Source organism: Phalangium opilio, unplaced genomic scaffold, assembly GCF_054372755.1.
Source record: "Phalangium opilio isolate 3A_F unplaced genomic scaffold, DU_Popi_V2 ptg000098l_1, whole genome shotgun sequence".
NCBI classification, from domain to species: Eukaryota; Metazoa; Arthropoda; class Arachnida; order Opiliones; family Phalangiidae; genus Phalangium; species Phalangium opilio.
In genome coordinates, this window is record NW_028324201.1 from 2,373,031 (window position 1) to 2,387,776 (window position 14,746).

At 39.1% G+C, this 14,746-nt stretch overlaps 36 non-coding genes across 36 annotated transcripts; all 36 read right to left on the reverse strand.

Moving 5' to 3' along the window:
* Positions 1-57: 57 nt before the first annotated feature.
* Positions 58-130, reverse strand: TRNAR-ACG (transfer RNA arginine (anticodon ACG)). The gene has a single exon. It is a non-coding gene; the product is annotated as a tRNA-Arg (tRNA).
* A 412-nt stretch (positions 131-542) lies between these two features.
* Positions 543-616, reverse strand: TRNAR-ACG (transfer RNA arginine (anticodon ACG)). The gene has a single exon. It is a non-coding gene; the product is annotated as a tRNA-Arg (tRNA).
* Positions 617-707: 91 nt separating this feature from the next.
* TRNAR-UCG (transfer RNA arginine (anticodon UCG)) lies at positions 708-780 on the reverse strand. Its single transcript has one exon. It is a non-coding gene; the product is annotated as a tRNA-Arg (tRNA).
* Positions 781-871: 91 nt separating this feature from the next.
* On the reverse strand, positions 872-944 carry TRNAR-UCG (transfer RNA arginine (anticodon UCG)). The gene has a single exon. It is a non-coding gene; the product is annotated as a tRNA-Arg (tRNA).
* An 85-nt stretch (positions 945-1,029) lies between these two features.
* TRNAR-ACG (transfer RNA arginine (anticodon ACG)) lies at positions 1,030-1,102 on the reverse strand. The gene has a single exon. It is a non-coding gene; the product is annotated as a tRNA-Arg (tRNA).
* A 91-nt stretch (positions 1,103-1,193) lies between these two features.
* TRNAR-ACG (transfer RNA arginine (anticodon ACG)) lies at positions 1,194-1,266 on the reverse strand. Its single transcript has one exon. It is a non-coding gene; the product is annotated as a tRNA-Arg (tRNA).
* Positions 1,267-2,007: 741 nt separating this feature from the next.
* On the reverse strand, positions 2,008-2,080 carry TRNAR-UCG (transfer RNA arginine (anticodon UCG)). The gene has a single exon. It is a non-coding gene; the product is annotated as a tRNA-Arg (tRNA).
* Positions 2,081-2,329: 249 nt separating this feature from the next.
* Positions 2,330-2,403, reverse strand: TRNAR-ACG (transfer RNA arginine (anticodon ACG)). The gene has a single exon. It is a non-coding gene; the product is annotated as a tRNA-Arg (tRNA).
* Positions 2,404-2,658: 255 nt separating this feature from the next.
* Positions 2,659-2,731, reverse strand: TRNAR-UCG (transfer RNA arginine (anticodon UCG)). Its single transcript has one exon. It is a non-coding gene; the product is annotated as a tRNA-Arg (tRNA).
* Positions 2,732-2,816: 85 nt separating this feature from the next.
* On the reverse strand, positions 2,817-2,889 carry TRNAR-ACG (transfer RNA arginine (anticodon ACG)). Its single transcript has one exon. It is a non-coding gene; the product is annotated as a tRNA-Arg (tRNA).
* Positions 2,890-2,980: 91 nt separating this feature from the next.
* On the reverse strand, positions 2,981-3,053 carry TRNAR-UCG (transfer RNA arginine (anticodon UCG)). The gene has a single exon. It is a non-coding gene; the product is annotated as a tRNA-Arg (tRNA).
* Positions 3,054-4,110: 1,057 nt separating this feature from the next.
* Positions 4,111-4,183, reverse strand: TRNAR-ACG (transfer RNA arginine (anticodon ACG)). Its single transcript has one exon. It is a non-coding gene; the product is annotated as a tRNA-Arg (tRNA).
* Positions 4,184-4,274: 91 nt separating this feature from the next.
* TRNAR-ACG (transfer RNA arginine (anticodon ACG)) lies at positions 4,275-4,347 on the reverse strand. Its single transcript has one exon. It is a non-coding gene; the product is annotated as a tRNA-Arg (tRNA).
* A 412-nt stretch (positions 4,348-4,759) lies between these two features.
* On the reverse strand, positions 4,760-4,832 carry TRNAR-UCG (transfer RNA arginine (anticodon UCG)). The gene has a single exon. It is a non-coding gene; the product is annotated as a tRNA-Arg (tRNA).
* A 1,057-nt stretch (positions 4,833-5,889) lies between these two features.
* Positions 5,890-5,962, reverse strand: TRNAR-ACG (transfer RNA arginine (anticodon ACG)). Its single transcript has one exon. It is a non-coding gene; the product is annotated as a tRNA-Arg (tRNA).
* A 91-nt stretch (positions 5,963-6,053) lies between these two features.
* Positions 6,054-6,126, reverse strand: TRNAR-ACG (transfer RNA arginine (anticodon ACG)). The gene has a single exon. It is a non-coding gene; the product is annotated as a tRNA-Arg (tRNA).
* Positions 6,127-6,696: 570 nt separating this feature from the next.
* On the reverse strand, positions 6,697-6,769 carry TRNAR-ACG (transfer RNA arginine (anticodon ACG)). Its single transcript has one exon. It is a non-coding gene; the product is annotated as a tRNA-Arg (tRNA).
* Positions 6,770-6,860: 91 nt separating this feature from the next.
* On the reverse strand, positions 6,861-6,933 carry TRNAR-ACG (transfer RNA arginine (anticodon ACG)). The gene has a single exon. It is a non-coding gene; the product is annotated as a tRNA-Arg (tRNA).
* Positions 6,934-7,831: 898 nt separating this feature from the next.
* On the reverse strand, positions 7,832-7,904 carry TRNAR-UCG (transfer RNA arginine (anticodon UCG)). The gene has a single exon. It is a non-coding gene; the product is annotated as a tRNA-Arg (tRNA).
* Positions 7,905-8,482: 578 nt separating this feature from the next.
* On the reverse strand, positions 8,483-8,555 carry TRNAR-ACG (transfer RNA arginine (anticodon ACG)). The gene has a single exon. It is a non-coding gene; the product is annotated as a tRNA-Arg (tRNA).
* Positions 8,556-8,967: 412 nt separating this feature from the next.
* TRNAR-UCG (transfer RNA arginine (anticodon UCG)) lies at positions 8,968-9,040 on the reverse strand. The gene has a single exon. It is a non-coding gene; the product is annotated as a tRNA-Arg (tRNA).
* A 1,057-nt stretch (positions 9,041-10,097) lies between these two features.
* On the reverse strand, positions 10,098-10,170 carry TRNAR-ACG (transfer RNA arginine (anticodon ACG)). Its single transcript has one exon. It is a non-coding gene; the product is annotated as a tRNA-Arg (tRNA).
* Positions 10,171-10,261: 91 nt separating this feature from the next.
* Positions 10,262-10,334, reverse strand: TRNAR-ACG (transfer RNA arginine (anticodon ACG)). Its single transcript has one exon. It is a non-coding gene; the product is annotated as a tRNA-Arg (tRNA).
* A 570-nt stretch (positions 10,335-10,904) lies between these two features.
* On the reverse strand, positions 10,905-10,977 carry TRNAR-ACG (transfer RNA arginine (anticodon ACG)). Its single transcript has one exon. It is a non-coding gene; the product is annotated as a tRNA-Arg (tRNA).
* A 91-nt stretch (positions 10,978-11,068) lies between these two features.
* On the reverse strand, positions 11,069-11,141 carry TRNAR-ACG (transfer RNA arginine (anticodon ACG)). The gene has a single exon. It is a non-coding gene; the product is annotated as a tRNA-Arg (tRNA).
* Positions 11,142-12,039: 898 nt separating this feature from the next.
* Positions 12,040-12,112, reverse strand: TRNAR-UCG (transfer RNA arginine (anticodon UCG)). Its single transcript has one exon. It is a non-coding gene; the product is annotated as a tRNA-Arg (tRNA).
* Positions 12,113-12,197: 85 nt separating this feature from the next.
* Positions 12,198-12,270, reverse strand: TRNAR-ACG (transfer RNA arginine (anticodon ACG)). Its single transcript has one exon. It is a non-coding gene; the product is annotated as a tRNA-Arg (tRNA).
* A 91-nt stretch (positions 12,271-12,361) lies between these two features.
* TRNAR-UCG (transfer RNA arginine (anticodon UCG)) lies at positions 12,362-12,434 on the reverse strand. Its single transcript has one exon. It is a non-coding gene; the product is annotated as a tRNA-Arg (tRNA).
* Positions 12,435-12,519: 85 nt separating this feature from the next.
* Positions 12,520-12,592, reverse strand: TRNAR-ACG (transfer RNA arginine (anticodon ACG)). The gene has a single exon. It is a non-coding gene; the product is annotated as a tRNA-Arg (tRNA).
* A 91-nt stretch (positions 12,593-12,683) lies between these two features.
* TRNAR-UCG (transfer RNA arginine (anticodon UCG)) lies at positions 12,684-12,756 on the reverse strand. Its single transcript has one exon. It is a non-coding gene; the product is annotated as a tRNA-Arg (tRNA).
* A 249-nt stretch (positions 12,757-13,005) lies between these two features.
* Positions 13,006-13,078, reverse strand: TRNAR-UCG (transfer RNA arginine (anticodon UCG)). Its single transcript has one exon. It is a non-coding gene; the product is annotated as a tRNA-Arg (tRNA).
* Positions 13,079-13,813: 735 nt separating this feature from the next.
* Positions 13,814-13,886, reverse strand: TRNAR-ACG (transfer RNA arginine (anticodon ACG)). Its single transcript has one exon. It is a non-coding gene; the product is annotated as a tRNA-Arg (tRNA).
* Positions 13,887-13,977: 91 nt separating this feature from the next.
* Positions 13,978-14,050, reverse strand: TRNAR-ACG (transfer RNA arginine (anticodon ACG)). Its single transcript has one exon. It is a non-coding gene; the product is annotated as a tRNA-Arg (tRNA).
* Positions 14,051-14,141: 91 nt separating this feature from the next.
* TRNAR-UCG (transfer RNA arginine (anticodon UCG)) lies at positions 14,142-14,214 on the reverse strand. Its single transcript has one exon. It is a non-coding gene; the product is annotated as a tRNA-Arg (tRNA).
* Positions 14,215-14,299: 85 nt separating this feature from the next.
* Positions 14,300-14,372, reverse strand: TRNAR-ACG (transfer RNA arginine (anticodon ACG)). The gene has a single exon. It is a non-coding gene; the product is annotated as a tRNA-Arg (tRNA).
* Positions 14,373-14,463: 91 nt separating this feature from the next.
* On the reverse strand, positions 14,464-14,536 carry TRNAR-UCG (transfer RNA arginine (anticodon UCG)). Its single transcript has one exon. It is a non-coding gene; the product is annotated as a tRNA-Arg (tRNA).
* Positions 14,537-14,746: the final 210 nt, after the last annotated feature.

Sequence of the window (14,746 nt, forward strand, 5' to 3'; positions counted from 1 at the left end):
TAATATTTTAAATTTCCCTTCCGTTATATTCTAATAGTCATCTTTAAATGTTAATACCGAGCTTGCCAGGACTCGAACCTGGAATCTTCTGCTCCGTAGTCAGACGCGTTATCCATTGCGCCACAAGCCCGTTGGAGGTTAATCTAAATGCTATTGAAGCATTGCAATATTAAAAATTTTCCTTCCGTTATATTCTAAAAATCATCTTTTATTTTAATACCGAGCTAGCCGGGACTCGAACCAGGAATCTTATGCTTTGAAGGCAGACGCTTTATCCATTACGCCAAGAGCCCTTGCTTCGTTCTATCAAAAACCTTTCCAAACATTGTATTTATGCATTTTTATGACGCATAAAAGATCTTTAATTAAAATAAACACCGAGCTTGCCATGACTCGAACCTAGAATCTTTTGCTCCGTAAGCAGACGCGTTATCCATTGCGCCACAAACCCGTTGGAGGTTAATCCAAATGCTATTGAAGCATTGCAATATTATAAATTTCCCTTCCGTTGCATTCCAATAATCATCTTTAAATGTTAATACCGAGCTTTGCCAGGACTCGAACCTGGAACCTTCTGCTCCGTAGGCAGACGCGTTATCCATTGCGCCACAAGCCCGTTGGAGGTTAATCCAAATGCTATTGAAGCATTGCAATATTATAAATTTCCCTTCCGTTACATTCCAATAATCATCTTTAAATGTTAATACCGAGCTTGCCAGGACTCGAACCTGGAATCTTTTGCTTCGAAGGCAGACGCGTTATCCATTACGCCACAAGCCCGTTTGAGGTTAATCTAAATGCTATTGAAGCATTGCAATATTATAAATTTCCCTTCCGTTATATTCTAAAAATCATCTTTAAATGTTAATACCGAGCTTGCCAGGACTCGAACCTCGAATCTTCTGCTTCGAAGGCAGACGCGTTATCCATTACGCCACAAGCCCCTGCTTCGTTCTATCAAAAACTTTTCCAAACATTGTATTTATGCATTTTTATGACGCATAAAAGATCTTTAATTAAAATAAACACCGAGCTTGCCAGGACTCGAACCTAGAATCTTTTGCTCCGTAGGCAGACGCGTTATCCATTGCGCCACAAGCCCGTTGGAGGTTTATCTAAATGCTATTGAAGCATTTTAATATTTTAAATTTCCCTTCCGTTATATTCTAATAGACATCTTTAAATGTTAATACCGAGCTTGCCAGGACTCGAACCTGGAATCTTCTGCTCCGTAGTCAGACGCGTTATCCATTGCGCCACAAGCCCGTTGGAGGTTTATTTAAATGCTATTGAAGCATTGCAATATTATAAATTTTCCTTCCGTTATATTCTAAAAATCATCTTTCATGTTAATACCGAGCTAGCCGGGACTCGAACCAGGAATCTTATGCTTTGAAGGCAGACGCTTTATCCATTACGCAACAAGCCCTTGCTTCGTTCTATCAAAAACTTTTCCAAACATTGTATTTATACATTTTTATGACGCATAAAAGATCTTTAATTAAAATAAACACCGAGCTTGCCATGACTCGAACCTAGAATCTTTTGCTCCGTAGGCAGACGCGTTATCCATTGCGCCACAAACCCGTTGGAGGTTAATCCAAATGCTATTGAATTATTGCAATATTATAAATTTCCCTTCCGTTACATTCCAATAATCATCTTTAAATGTTAATACCGAGCTTTGCCAGGACTCGAACCTGGAACCTTCTGCTCCGTAGGCAGACGCGTTATCCATTGCGAAACAAGCCCGTTGGAGGTTAATCCAAATGCTATTGAAGCATTGCAATATTATAAATTTCCCTTCCGTTACATTCCAATAATCATCTTTAAATGTTAATACCGAGCTTGCCAGGACTCGAACCTTAAATCTTCTGCTCCGTAGGCAGACGCGTTATCCATTGCGCCACAAGCCCGTTTGAGGTTAATCTAAATGCTATTGAAGCATTGCAATATTATAAATTTCCCTTCCGTTATATTCTAAAAATCATCTTTAAATGTTAATACCGAGCTTGCCAGGACTCGAACCTGGAATCTTCTGCTTCGAAGGCAGACGCGTTATCCATTACGCCACAAGCCCTTGCTTCGTTCTATCAAAAACCTTTCCAAACATTGTATTTATGCATTTTTATGACGCATAAAAGATCTTTAATTAAAACAAACACCGAGCTTCCCAGAACTCGAACCTTAAATCTTCTGCTCCGTAGGCAGACGCGTTATCCATTGCGCCACAAACCCGTTGGAGGTTAATCCAAATGCTATTGAAGCATTGCAATATTATAAATTTCCCTTCCGTTGCATTCCAATAATCATCTTTAAATGTTAATACCGAGCTTTGCCAGGACTCGAACCTGGAACCTTCTGCTCCGTAGGCAGACGCGTTATCCATTGCGCCACAAGCCCGTTGGAGGTTAATCCAAATGCTATTGAAGCATTGCAATATTATAAATTTCCCTTCCGTTACATTCCAATAATCATCTTTAAATGTTAATACCGAGCTTGCCAGGACTCGAACCTTAAATCTTCTGCTCCGTAGGCAGACGCGTTATCCATTGCGCCACAAGCCCGTTTGAGGTTAATCTAAATGCTATTGAAGCATTGCAATATTATAAATTTCCCTTCCGTTATATTCTAAAAATCATCTTTAAATGTTAATACCGAGCTTGCCAGGACTCGAACCTGGAATCTTCTGCTTCGAAGGCAGACGCGTTATCCATTACGCCACAAGCCCCTGCTTCGTTCTATCAAAAACTTTTCCAAACATTGTATTTATGCATTTTTATGACGCATAAAAGATCTTTAATTAAAATAAACACCGAGCTTGCCAGGACTCGAACCTAGAATCTTTTGCTCCGTAGGCAGACGCGTTATCCATTGCGCCACAAGCCCGTTGGAGGTTTACTTAAATGCTATTGAAGCATTGCAATATTATAAATTTTCCTTCCGTTATATTCTAAAAATCATCTTTAAATGTTAATACCGAGCTTGCCGGGACTCGAACCTGGAATCTTTTGCTTCGAAGGCAGACGCGTTATCCATTACGCCACAAGCCCATGCTTCGTTCTAACAAAAACTTTACCAAACATTGTATTTATGCATTTTTATGACGCATAAAAGATCATTAATTTAAATAAACACCGAGCTTGCCAAGACTTTAACCTGGAATCTTCTGCTCCGTAGGCAGACGCGTTATCCATTGCGCCACAAGCCCCTTTGAGGTTAATCTAAATGCTATTGAAGCAATGCAATATTATAAATTTCCCTTCCGTTATATTCTAATTATCATCTTTAAATGTTAATACCGAGCTTGCCAGGACTCGAACCTGGAATCTTATGCTTTGAAGGCAGACGCTTTATCCATTACGCCAAGAGCCCTTGCTTCGTTCTATCAAAAACCTTTCCAAACATTGTATTTATGCATTTTTATGACGCATAAAAGATCTTTAATTAAAATAAACACCGAGCTTGCCATGACTCGAACCTAGAATCTTTTGCTCCGTAAGCAGACGCGTTATCCATTGCTCCACAAGCCCGTTGGAGGTTTATTTAAATGCTATTGAAGCATTGCAATATTATAAATTTTCCTTCCGTTATATTCTAATAGTCATCTTTACATGTTAATACCGAGCTTGCCAGGACTCTGAACTGGAATCTTCTGCTCCGTAGGCAGACGCGTTATCCATTGCGCCACAAGCCCGTTGGAGGTTAATCCAAATGCTATTGAAGCATTGCAATATTATAAATTTCCCTTCCGTTACATTCCAATAATCATCTTTAAATGTTAATACCGAGCTTCCCAGAACTCGAACCTTAAATCTTCTGCTCCGTAGGCAGACGCGTTATCCATTGCGCCACAAGCCCGTTGGAGGTTAATCTAAATGCTATTGAAGCATTGCAATATTATAAATTTCCCTTCCGTTATATTCTAATAATCATCTTTAAATGTTAATACCGAGCTTGAAAGGAATCGAACCTGGAATCTTCTGCTTCGAAGGCAGACGCGTTATCCATTACGCCACAAGCCCTTGCTTCGTTCTATCAAAAACCTTTCCAAACATTGTATTTATGCATTTTTATGACGCATAAAAGATCTTTAATTAAAATAAACACCGAGCTTGCCAGGACTCGAACCTAGAATCTTTTGCTCCGTAGGCAGACGCGTTATCCATTGCGCCACAAGCCCGTTGGAGGTTTATCTAAATGCTATTGAAGCATTTTAATATTTTAAATTTCCCTTCCGTTATATTCTAATAGTCATCTTTAAATGTTAATACCGAGCTTGCCAGGACTCGAACCTGGAATCTTCTGCTCCGTAGGCAGACGCGTTATCCATTGCGCCACAAGCCCGTTGGAGGTTTATTTAAATGCTATTGAAGCATTGCAATATTATAAATTTTCCTTCCGTTATATTCTAAAAATCATCTTTAATGTTAATACCGAGCTAGCCGGGACTCGAACCATGAATCTTATGCTTTGAAGGCCGACGCTTTATCCATTACGCCACAAGCCCTTGCTTCGTTCTATCAAAAACTTTTCCAAACATTGTATTTATACATTTTTATGACGCATAAAAGATCTTTAATTAAAATAAACACCGAGCTTGCCATGACTCGAACCTAGAATCTTTTGCTCCGTAGGCAGACGCGTTATCCATTGCGCCACAAGCCCGTTGGAGGTTTACTTAAATGCTATTGAAGCATTGCAATATTATAAATTTTCCTTCCATTATATTCTAAAAATCATCTTTAAATGTTAATACCGAGCTTGCCGGGACTCGAACCTGGAATCTTTTGCTTCGAAGGCAGACGCGTTATCCATTACGCCACAAGCCCATGCTTCGTTCTAACAAAAACTTTACCAAACATTGTATTTATGCATTTTTATGACGCATAAAAGATCATTAATTTAAATAAACACCGAGCTTGCCAAGACTTTAACCTGGAATCTTCTGCTCCGTAGGCAGACGCGTTATCCATTGCGCCACAAGCCCCTTTGAGGTTAATCTAAATGCTATTGAAGCAATGCAATATTATAAATTTCCCTTCCGTTATATTCTAATTATCATCTTTAAATGTTAATACCGAGCTTGCCAGGACTCGAACCTGGAATCTTATGCTTTGAAGGCAGACGCTTTATCCATTACGCCAAGAGCCCTTGCTTCGTTCTATCAAAAACCTTTCCAAACATTGTATTTATGCATTTTTATGACGCATAAAAGATCTTTAATTAAAATAAACACCGAGCTTGCCATGACTCGAACCTAGAATCTTTTGCTCCGTAAGCAGACGCGTTATCCATTGCTCCACAAGCCCGTTGGAGGTTTATTTAAATGCTATTGAAGCATTGCAATATTATAAATTTTCCTTCCGTTATATTCTAATAGTCATCTTTACATGTTAATACCGAGCTTGCCAGGACTCTGAACTGGAATCTTCTGCTCCGTAGGCAGACGCGTTATCCATTGCGCCACAAGCCCGTTGGAGGTTAATCCAAATGCTATTGAAGCATTGCAATATTATAAATTTCCCTTCCGTTACATTCCAATAATCATCTTTAAATGTTAATACCGAGCTTCCCAGAACTCGAACCTTAAATCTTCTGCTCCGTAGGCAGACGCGTTATCCATTGCGCCACAAGCCCGTTGGAGGTTAATCTAAATGCTATTGAAGCATTGCAATATTATAAATTTCCCTTCCGTTATATTCTAATAATCATCTTTAAATGTTAATACCGAGCTTGAAAGGAATCGAACCTGGAATCTTCTGCTTCGAAGGCAGACGCGTTATCCATTACGCCACAAGCCCTTGCTTCGTTCTATCAAAAACCTTTCCAAACATTGTATTTATGCATTTTTATGACGCATAAAAGATCTTTAATTAAAATAAACACCGAGCTTGCCAGGACTCGAACCTAGAATCTTTTGCTCCGTAGGCAGACGCGTTATCCATTGCGCCACAAGCCCGTTGGAGGTTTATCTAAATGCTATTGAAGCATTTTAATATTTTAAATTTCCCTTCCGTTATATTCTAATAGTCATCTTTAAATGTTAATACCGAGCTTGCCAGGACTCGAACCTGGAATCTTCTGCTCCGTAGGCAGACGCGTTATCCATTGCGCCACAAGCCCGTTGGAGGTTTATTTAAATGCTATTGAAGCATTGCAATATTATAAATTTTCCTTCCGTTATATTCTAAAAATCATCTTTAATGTTAATACCGAGCTAGCCGGGACTCGAACCATGAATCTTATGCTTTGAAGGCAGACGCTTTATCCATTACGCCACAAGCCCTTGCTTCGTTCTATCAAAAACTTTTCCAAACATTGTATTTATACATTTTTATGACGCATAAAAGATCTTTAATTAAAATAAACACCGAGCTTGCCATGACTCGAACCTAGAATCTTTTGCTCCGTAGGCAGACGCGTTATCCATTGCGCCACAAACCCGTTGGAGGTTAATCCAAATGCTATTGAAGCATTGCAATATTATAAATTTCCCTTCCGTTATATTCTAATAATCATCTTTAAATGTTAATACCGAGCTTGAAAGGAATCGAACCTGGAATCTTCTGCTTCGAAGGCAGACGCGTTATCCATTACGCCACAAGCCCTTGCTTCGTTCTATCAAAAACCTTTCCAAACATTGTATTTATGCATTTTTATGACGCATAAAAGATCTTTAATTAAAATAAACACCGAGCTTGCCAGGACTCGAACCTAGAATCTTTTGCTCCGTAGGCAGACGCGTTATCCATTGCGCCACAAGCCCGTTGGAGGTTTATCTAAATGCTATTGAAGCATTTTAATATTTTAAATTTCCCTTCCGTTATATTCTAATAGTCATCTTTAAATGTTAATACCGAGCTTGCCAGGACTCGAACCTGGAATCTTCTGCTCCGTAGGCAGACGCGTTATCCATTGCGCCACAAGCCCGTTGGAGGTTTATTTAAATGCTATTGAAGCATTGCAATATTATAAATTTTCCTTCCGTTATATTCTAAAAATCATCTTTAATGTTAATACCGAGCTAGCCGGGACTCGAACCATGAATCTTATGCTTTGAAGGCAGACGCTTTATCCATTACGCCACAAGCCCTTGCTTCGTTCTATCAAAAACTTTTCCAAACATTGTATTTATACATTTTTATGACGCATAAAAGATCTTTAATTAAAATAAACACCGAGCTTGCCATGACTCGAACCTAGAATCTTTTGCTCCGTAGGCAGACGCGTTATCCATTGCGCCACAAACCCGTTGGAGGTTAATCCAAATGCTATTGAAGCATTGCAATATTATAAATTTCCCTTCCGTTACATTCCAATAATCATCTTTAAATGTTAATACCGAGCTTGCCAGGACTCGAACCTTAAATCTTCTGCTCCGTAGGCAGACGCGTTATCCATTGCGCCACAAGCCCGTTTGAGGTTAATCTAAATGCTATTGAAGCATTGCAATATTATAAATTTCCCTTCCGTTATATTCTAAAAATCATCTTTAAATGTTAATACCGAGCTTGCCAGGACTCGAACCTTTAATCTTCTGCTTCGCAGGCAGACACGTTATCCATTACGCCACAAGCCCTTGCTTCGTTCTATAAAAAACCTTTCCAAACATTGTATTTATGCATTTTTATGACGCATAAAAGATCTTTAATTAAAACAAACACCGAGCTTCCCAGAACTCGAACCTTAAATCTTCTGCTCCGTAGGCCGACGCGTTATCCATTGCGCCACAAGCCCGTTGGAGGTTAATCTAAATGCTATTGAAGCATTGCAATATTATAAATTTCCCTTCCGTTATATTCTAATAATCATCTTTAAATGTTAATACCGAGCTTGCAAGGAATCGAACCTGGAATCTTCTGCTTCGAAGGCAGACGCGTTATCCATTACGCCACAAGCCCTTGCTTCGTTCTATCAAAAACCTTTCCAAACATTGTATTTATGCATTTTTATGACGCATAAAAGATCTTTAATTAAAATAAACACCGAGCTTGCCAGGACTCGAACCTAGAATCTTTTGCTCCGTAGGCATACGCGTTATCCATTGTGCCACAAGCCCGTTGGAGGTCAATCTAAATGCTGTTGAAGCATTGCAATATTATAAATTTCCCTTCCGTTATATTCTAATAATCATCTTTAAATGTTAATACCGAGCTTTGCCAGGACTCGAACCTGGAACCTTCTGCTCCGTAGGCAGACGCGTTATACATTGCGCTACAAGCCCGTTGGAGGTTAATCCAAATGCTATTGAAGCATTGCAATATTATAAATTTCCCTTCCGTTACATTCCAATAATCATCTTTAAATGTTAATACCGAGCTTGGCAGGACTCGAACCTTAAATCTTCTACTCCGTAGGCAGACGCGTTATCCATTGCGCCACAAGCCCGTTGGAGGTTTATCTAAATGCTATTGAAGCATTTTAATATTTTAAATTTCCCTTCCGTTATATTCTAATAGTCATCTTTAAATGTTAATACCGAGCTTGCCAGGACTCGAACCTGGAATCTTCTGCTCCGTAGGCAGACGCGTTATCCATTGCGCCACAAGCCCGTTGGAGGTTTATTTAAATGCTATTGAAGCATTGCAATATTATAAATTTTCCTTCCGTTATATTCTAAAAATCATCTTTAATGTTAATACCGAGCTAGCCGGGACTCGAACCATGAATCTTATGCTTTGAAGGCAGACGCTTTATCCATTACGCCACAAGCCCTTGCTTCGTTCTATCAAAAACTTTTCCAAACATTGTATTTATACATTTTTATGACGCATAAAAGATCTTTAATTAAAATAAACACCGAGCTTGCCATGACTCGAACCTAGAATCTTTTGCTCCGTAGGCAGACGCGTTATCCATTGCGCCACAAGCCCGTTGGAGGTTTACTTAAATGCTATTGAAGCATTGCAATATTATAAATTTTCCTTCCGTTATATTCTAAAAATCATCTTTAAATGTTAATACCGAGCTTGCCGGGACTCGAACCTGGAATCTTTTGCTTCGAAGGCAGACGCGTTATCCATTACGCCACAAGCCCATGCTTCGTTCTAACAAAAACTTTACCAAACATTGTATTTATGCATTTTTATGACGCATAAAAGATCATTAATTTAAATAAACACCGAGCTTGCCAAGACTTTAACCTGGAATCTTCTGCTCCGTAGGCAGACGCGTTATCCATTGCGCCACAAGCCCCTTTGAGGTTAATCTAAATGCTATTGAAGCAATGCAATATTATAAATTTCCCTTCCGTTATATTCTAATTATCATCTTTAAATGTTAATACCGAGCTTGCCAGGACTCGAACCTGGAATCTTATGCTTTGAAGGCAGACGCTTTATCCATTACGCCAAGAGCCCTTGCTTCGTTCTATCAAAAACCTTTCCAAACATTGTATTTATGCATTTTTATGACGCATAAAAGATCTTTAATTAAAATAAACACCGAGCTTGCCATGACTCGAACCTAGAATCTTTTGCTCCGTAAGCAGACGCGTTATCCATTGCTCCACAAGCCCGTTGGAGGTTTATTTAAATGCTATTGAAGCATTGCAATATTATAAATTTTCCTTCCGTTATATTCTAATAGTCATCTTTACATGTTAATACCGAGCTTGCCAGGACTCTGAACTGGAATCTTCTGCTCCGTAGGCAGACGCGTTATCCATTGCGCCACAAGCCCGTTGGAGGTTAATCCAAATGCTATTGAAGCATTGCAATATTATAAATTTCCCTTCCGTTACATTCCAATAATCATCTTTAAATGTTAATACCGAGCTTCCCAGAACTCGAACCTTAAATCTTCTGCTCCGTAGGCAGACGCGTTATCCATTGCGCCACAAGCCCGTTGGAGGTTAATCTAAATGCTATTGAAGCATTGCAATATTATAAATTTCCCTTCCGTTATATTCTAATAATCATCTTTAAATGTTAATACCGAGCTTGAAAGGAATCGAACCTGGAATCTTCTGCTTCGAAGGCAGACGCGTTATCCATTACGCCACAAGCCCTTGCTTCGTTCTATCAAAAACCTTTCCAAACATTGTATTTATGCATTTTTATGACGCATAAAAGATCTTTAATTAAAATAAACACCGAGCTTGCCAGGACTCGAACCTAGAATCTTTTGCTCCGTAGGCAGACGCGTTATCCATTGCGCCACAAGCCCGTTGGAGGTTTATCTAAATGCTATTGAAGCATTTTAATATTTTAAATTTCCCTTCCGTTATATTCTAATAGTCATCTTTAAATGTTAATACCGAGCTTGCCAGGACTCGAACCTGGAATCTTCTGCTCCGTAGGCAGACGCGTTATCCATTGCGCCACAAGCCCGTTGGAGGTTTATTTAAATGCTATTGAAGCATTGCAATATTATAAATTTTCCTTCCGTTATATTCTAAAAATCATCTTTAATGTTAATACCGAGCTAGCCGGGACTCGAACCATGAATCTTATGCTTTGAAGGCAGACGCTTTATCCATTACGCCACAAGCCCTTGCTTCGTTCTATCAAAAACTTTTCCAAACATTGTATTTATACATTTTTATGACGCATAAAAGATCTTTAATTAAAATAAACACCGAGCTTGCCATGACTCGAACCTAGAATCTTTTGCTCCGTAGGCAGACGCGTTATCCATTGCGCCACAAACCCGTTGGAGGTTAATCCAAATGCTATTGAAGCATTGCAATATTATAAATTTCCCTTCCGTTATATTCTAATAATCATCTTTAAATGTTAATACCGAGCTTGAAAGGAATCGAACCTGGAATCTTCTGCTTCGAAGGCAGACGCGTTATCCATTACGCCACAAGCCCTTGCTTCGTTCTATCAAAAACCTTTCCAAACATTGTATTTATGCATTTTTATGACGCATAAAAGATCTTTAATTAAAATAAACACCGAGCTTGCCAGGACTCGAACCTAGAATCTTTTGCTCCGTAGGCAGACGCGTTATCCATTGCGCCACAAGCCCGTTGGAGGTTTATCTAAATGCTATTGAAGCATTTTAATATTTTAAATTTCCCTTCCGTTATATTCTAATAGTCATCTTTAAATGTTAATACCGAGCTTGCCAGGACTCGAACCTGGAATCTTCTGCTCCGTAGGCAGACGCGTTATCCATTGCGCCACAAGCCCGTTGGAGGTTTATTTAAATGCTATTGAAGCATTGCAATATTATAAATTTTCCTTCCGTTATATTCTAAAAATCATCTTTAATGTTAATACCGAGCTAGCCGGGACTCGAACCATGAATCTTATGCTTTGAAGGCAGACGCTTTATCCATTACGCCACAAGCCCTTGCTTCGTTCTATCAAAAACTTTTCCAAACATTGTATTTATACATTTTTATGACGCATAAAAGATCTTTAATTAAAATAAACACCGAGCTTGCCATGACTCGAACCTAGAATCTTTTGCTCCGTAGGCAGACGCGTTATCCATTGCGCCACAAACCCGTTGGAGGTTAATCCAAATGCTATTGAAGCATTGCAATATTATAAATTTCCCTTCCGTTACATTCCAATAATCATCTTTAAATGTTAATACCGAGCTTGCCAGGACTCGAACCTTAAATCTTCTGCTCCGTAGGCAGACGCGTTATCCATTGCGCCACAAGCCCGTTTGAGGTTAATCTAAATGCTATTGAAGCATTGCAATATTATAAATTTCAATTCCGTTATATTCTAAAAATCATCTTTAAATGTTAATACCGAGCTTGCCAGGACTCGAACCTTTAATCTTCTGCTTCGCAGGCAGACACGTTATCCATTACGCCACAAGCCCTTGCTTCGTTCTATAAAAAACCTTTCCAAACATTGTATTTATGCATTTTTATGACGCATAAAAGATCTTTAATTAAAACAAACACCGAGCTTCCCAGAACTCGAACCTTAAATCTTCTGCTCCGTAGGCCGACGCGTTATCCATTGCGCCACAAGCCCGTTGGAGGTTAATCTAAATGCTATTGAAGCATTGCAATATTATAAATTTCCCTTCCGTTATATTCTAATAATCATCTTTAAATGTTAATACCGAGCTTGCAAGGAATCGAACCTGGAATCTTCTGCTTCGAAGGCAGACGCGTTATCCATTACGCCACAAGCCCTTGCTTCGTTCTATCAAAAACCTTTCCAAACATTGTATTTATGCATTTTTATGACGCATAAAAGATCTTTAATTAAAATAAACACCGAGCTTGCCAGGACTCGAACCTAGAATCTTTTGCTCCGTAGGCAGACGCGTTATCCATTGCGCCACAAGCCCGTTTGAGGTTAATCTAAATGCTATTGAAGCATTGCAATATTATAAATTTCCCTTCCGTTATATTCTAAAAATCATCTTTAAATGTTAATACCGAGCTTGCCAGGACTCGAACCTGGAATCTTCTGCTTCGAAGGCAGACGCGTTATCCATTACGCCACAAGCCCCTGCTTCGTTCTATCAAAAACTTTTCCAAACATTGTATTTATGCATTTTTATGACGCATAAAAGATCTTTAATTAAAATAAACACCGAGCTTGCCAGGACTCGAACCTAGAGTCTTTTGCTCCGTAGGCAGACGCGTTATCCATTGCGCCACAAGCCCGTTGGAGGTTTACTTAAATGCTATTGAAGCATTGCAATATTATAAATTTTCCTTCCGTTATATTCTAAAAATCATCTTTAAATGTTAATACCGAGCTTGCCGGGACTCGAACCTGGAATCTTTTGCTTCGAAGGCAGACGCGTTATCCATTACGCCACAAGCCCATGCTTCGTTCTAACAAAAACTTTTCCAAACATTGTATTTATGCATTTTTATGACGCATAAAAGATCATTAATTTAAATAAACACCGAGCTTGCCAAGACTTTAACCTGGAATCTTCTGCTCCGTAGGCAGACGCGTTATCCATTGCGCCACAAGCCCCTTTGAGGTTAATCTAAATGCTATTGAAGCAATGCAATATTATAAATTTCCCTTCCGTTATATTCTAATAATCATCTTTAAATGTTAATACCGAGCTTGCCAGGACTCGAACCTGGAATCTTCTGCTTCGAAGGCAGACGCGTTATCCATTACGCCACAAGCCCTTGCTTCGTTCTATCAAAAACCTTTCCAAACATTGTATTTATGCATTTTTATGACGCATAAAAGATCTTTAATTAAAATAAACACCGAGCTTGCCAGGACTCGAACCTAGAATCTTTTGCTCCGTCGGCAGACGCGTTATCCATTGCTCCACAAGCCGGTTGGAGGTTTATTTAAATGCTATTGAAGCATTGCAATATTATAAATTTTCCTTCCGTTATATTCTAATAGTCATCTTTACATGTTAATACCGAGCTTGCCAGGACTCTGAACTGGAATCTTCTGCTCCGTAGGCAGACGCGTTATCCATTGCGCCACAAGCCCGTTGGAGGTTAATCCAAATGCTATTGAAGCATTGCAATATTATAAATTTCCCTTCCGTTACATTCCAATAATCATCTTTAAATGTTAATACCGAGCTTCCCAGAACTCGAACCATAAATCTTCTGCTCCGTAGGCAGACGCGTTATCCATTGCGCCACAAGCCCGTTGGAGGTTAATCTAAATGCTATTGAAGCATTGCAATATTATAAATTTCCCTTCCGTTATATTCTAATAATCATCTTTAAATGTTAATACCGAGCTTGAAAGGAATCGAACCTGGAATCTTCTGCTTCGAAGGCAGACGCGTTATCCATTACGCCACAAGCCCTTGCTTCGTTCTATCAAAAACCTTTCCAAACATTGTATTTATGCATTTTTATGACGCATAAAAGATCTTTAATTAAAATAAACACCGAGCTTGCCAGGACTCGAACCTAGAATCTTTTGCTCCGTAGGCAGACGCGTTATCCATTGCGCCACAAGCCCGTTGGAGGTTTATCTAAATGCTATTGAAGCATTTTAATATTTTAAATTTCCCTTCCGTTATATTCTAATAGTCATCTTTAAATGTTAATACCGAGCTTGCCAGGACTCGAACCTGGAATCTTCTGCTCCGTAGGCAGACGCGTTATCCATTGCGCCACAAGCCCGTTGGAGGTTTATTTAAATGCTATTGAAGCATTGCAATATTATAAATTTTCCTTCCGTTATATTCTAAAAATCATCTTTAAATGTTAATACCGAGCTTGCCAGGACTCGAACCTGGAATCTTCTGCTTCGAAGGCAGACGCGTTATCCATTACGCCACAAGCCCCTGCTTCGTTCTATCAAAAACTTTTCCAAACATTGTATTTATGCATTTTTATGACGCATAAAAGATCTTTAATTAAAATAAACACCGAGCTTGCCAGGACTCGAACCTAGAGTCTTTTGCTCCGTAGGCAGACGCGTTATCCATTGCGCCACAAGCCCGTTGGAGGTTTACTTAAATGCTATTGAAGCATTGCAATATTATAAATTTTCCTTCCGTTATATTCTAAAAATCATCTTTAAATGTTAATACCGAGCTTGCCGGGACTCGAACCTGGAATCTTTTGCTTCGAAGGCAGACGCGTTATCCATTACGCCACAAGCCCATGCTTCGTTCTAACAAAAACTTTTCCAAACATTGTATTTATGCATTTTTATGACGCATAAAAGATCATTAATTTAAATAAACACCGAGCTTGCCAAGACTTTAACCTGGAATCTTCTGCTCCGTAGGCAGACGCGTTATCCATTGCGCCACAAGCCCCTTTGAGGTTAATCTAAATGCTATTGAAGCAATGCAATATTATAAATTTCCC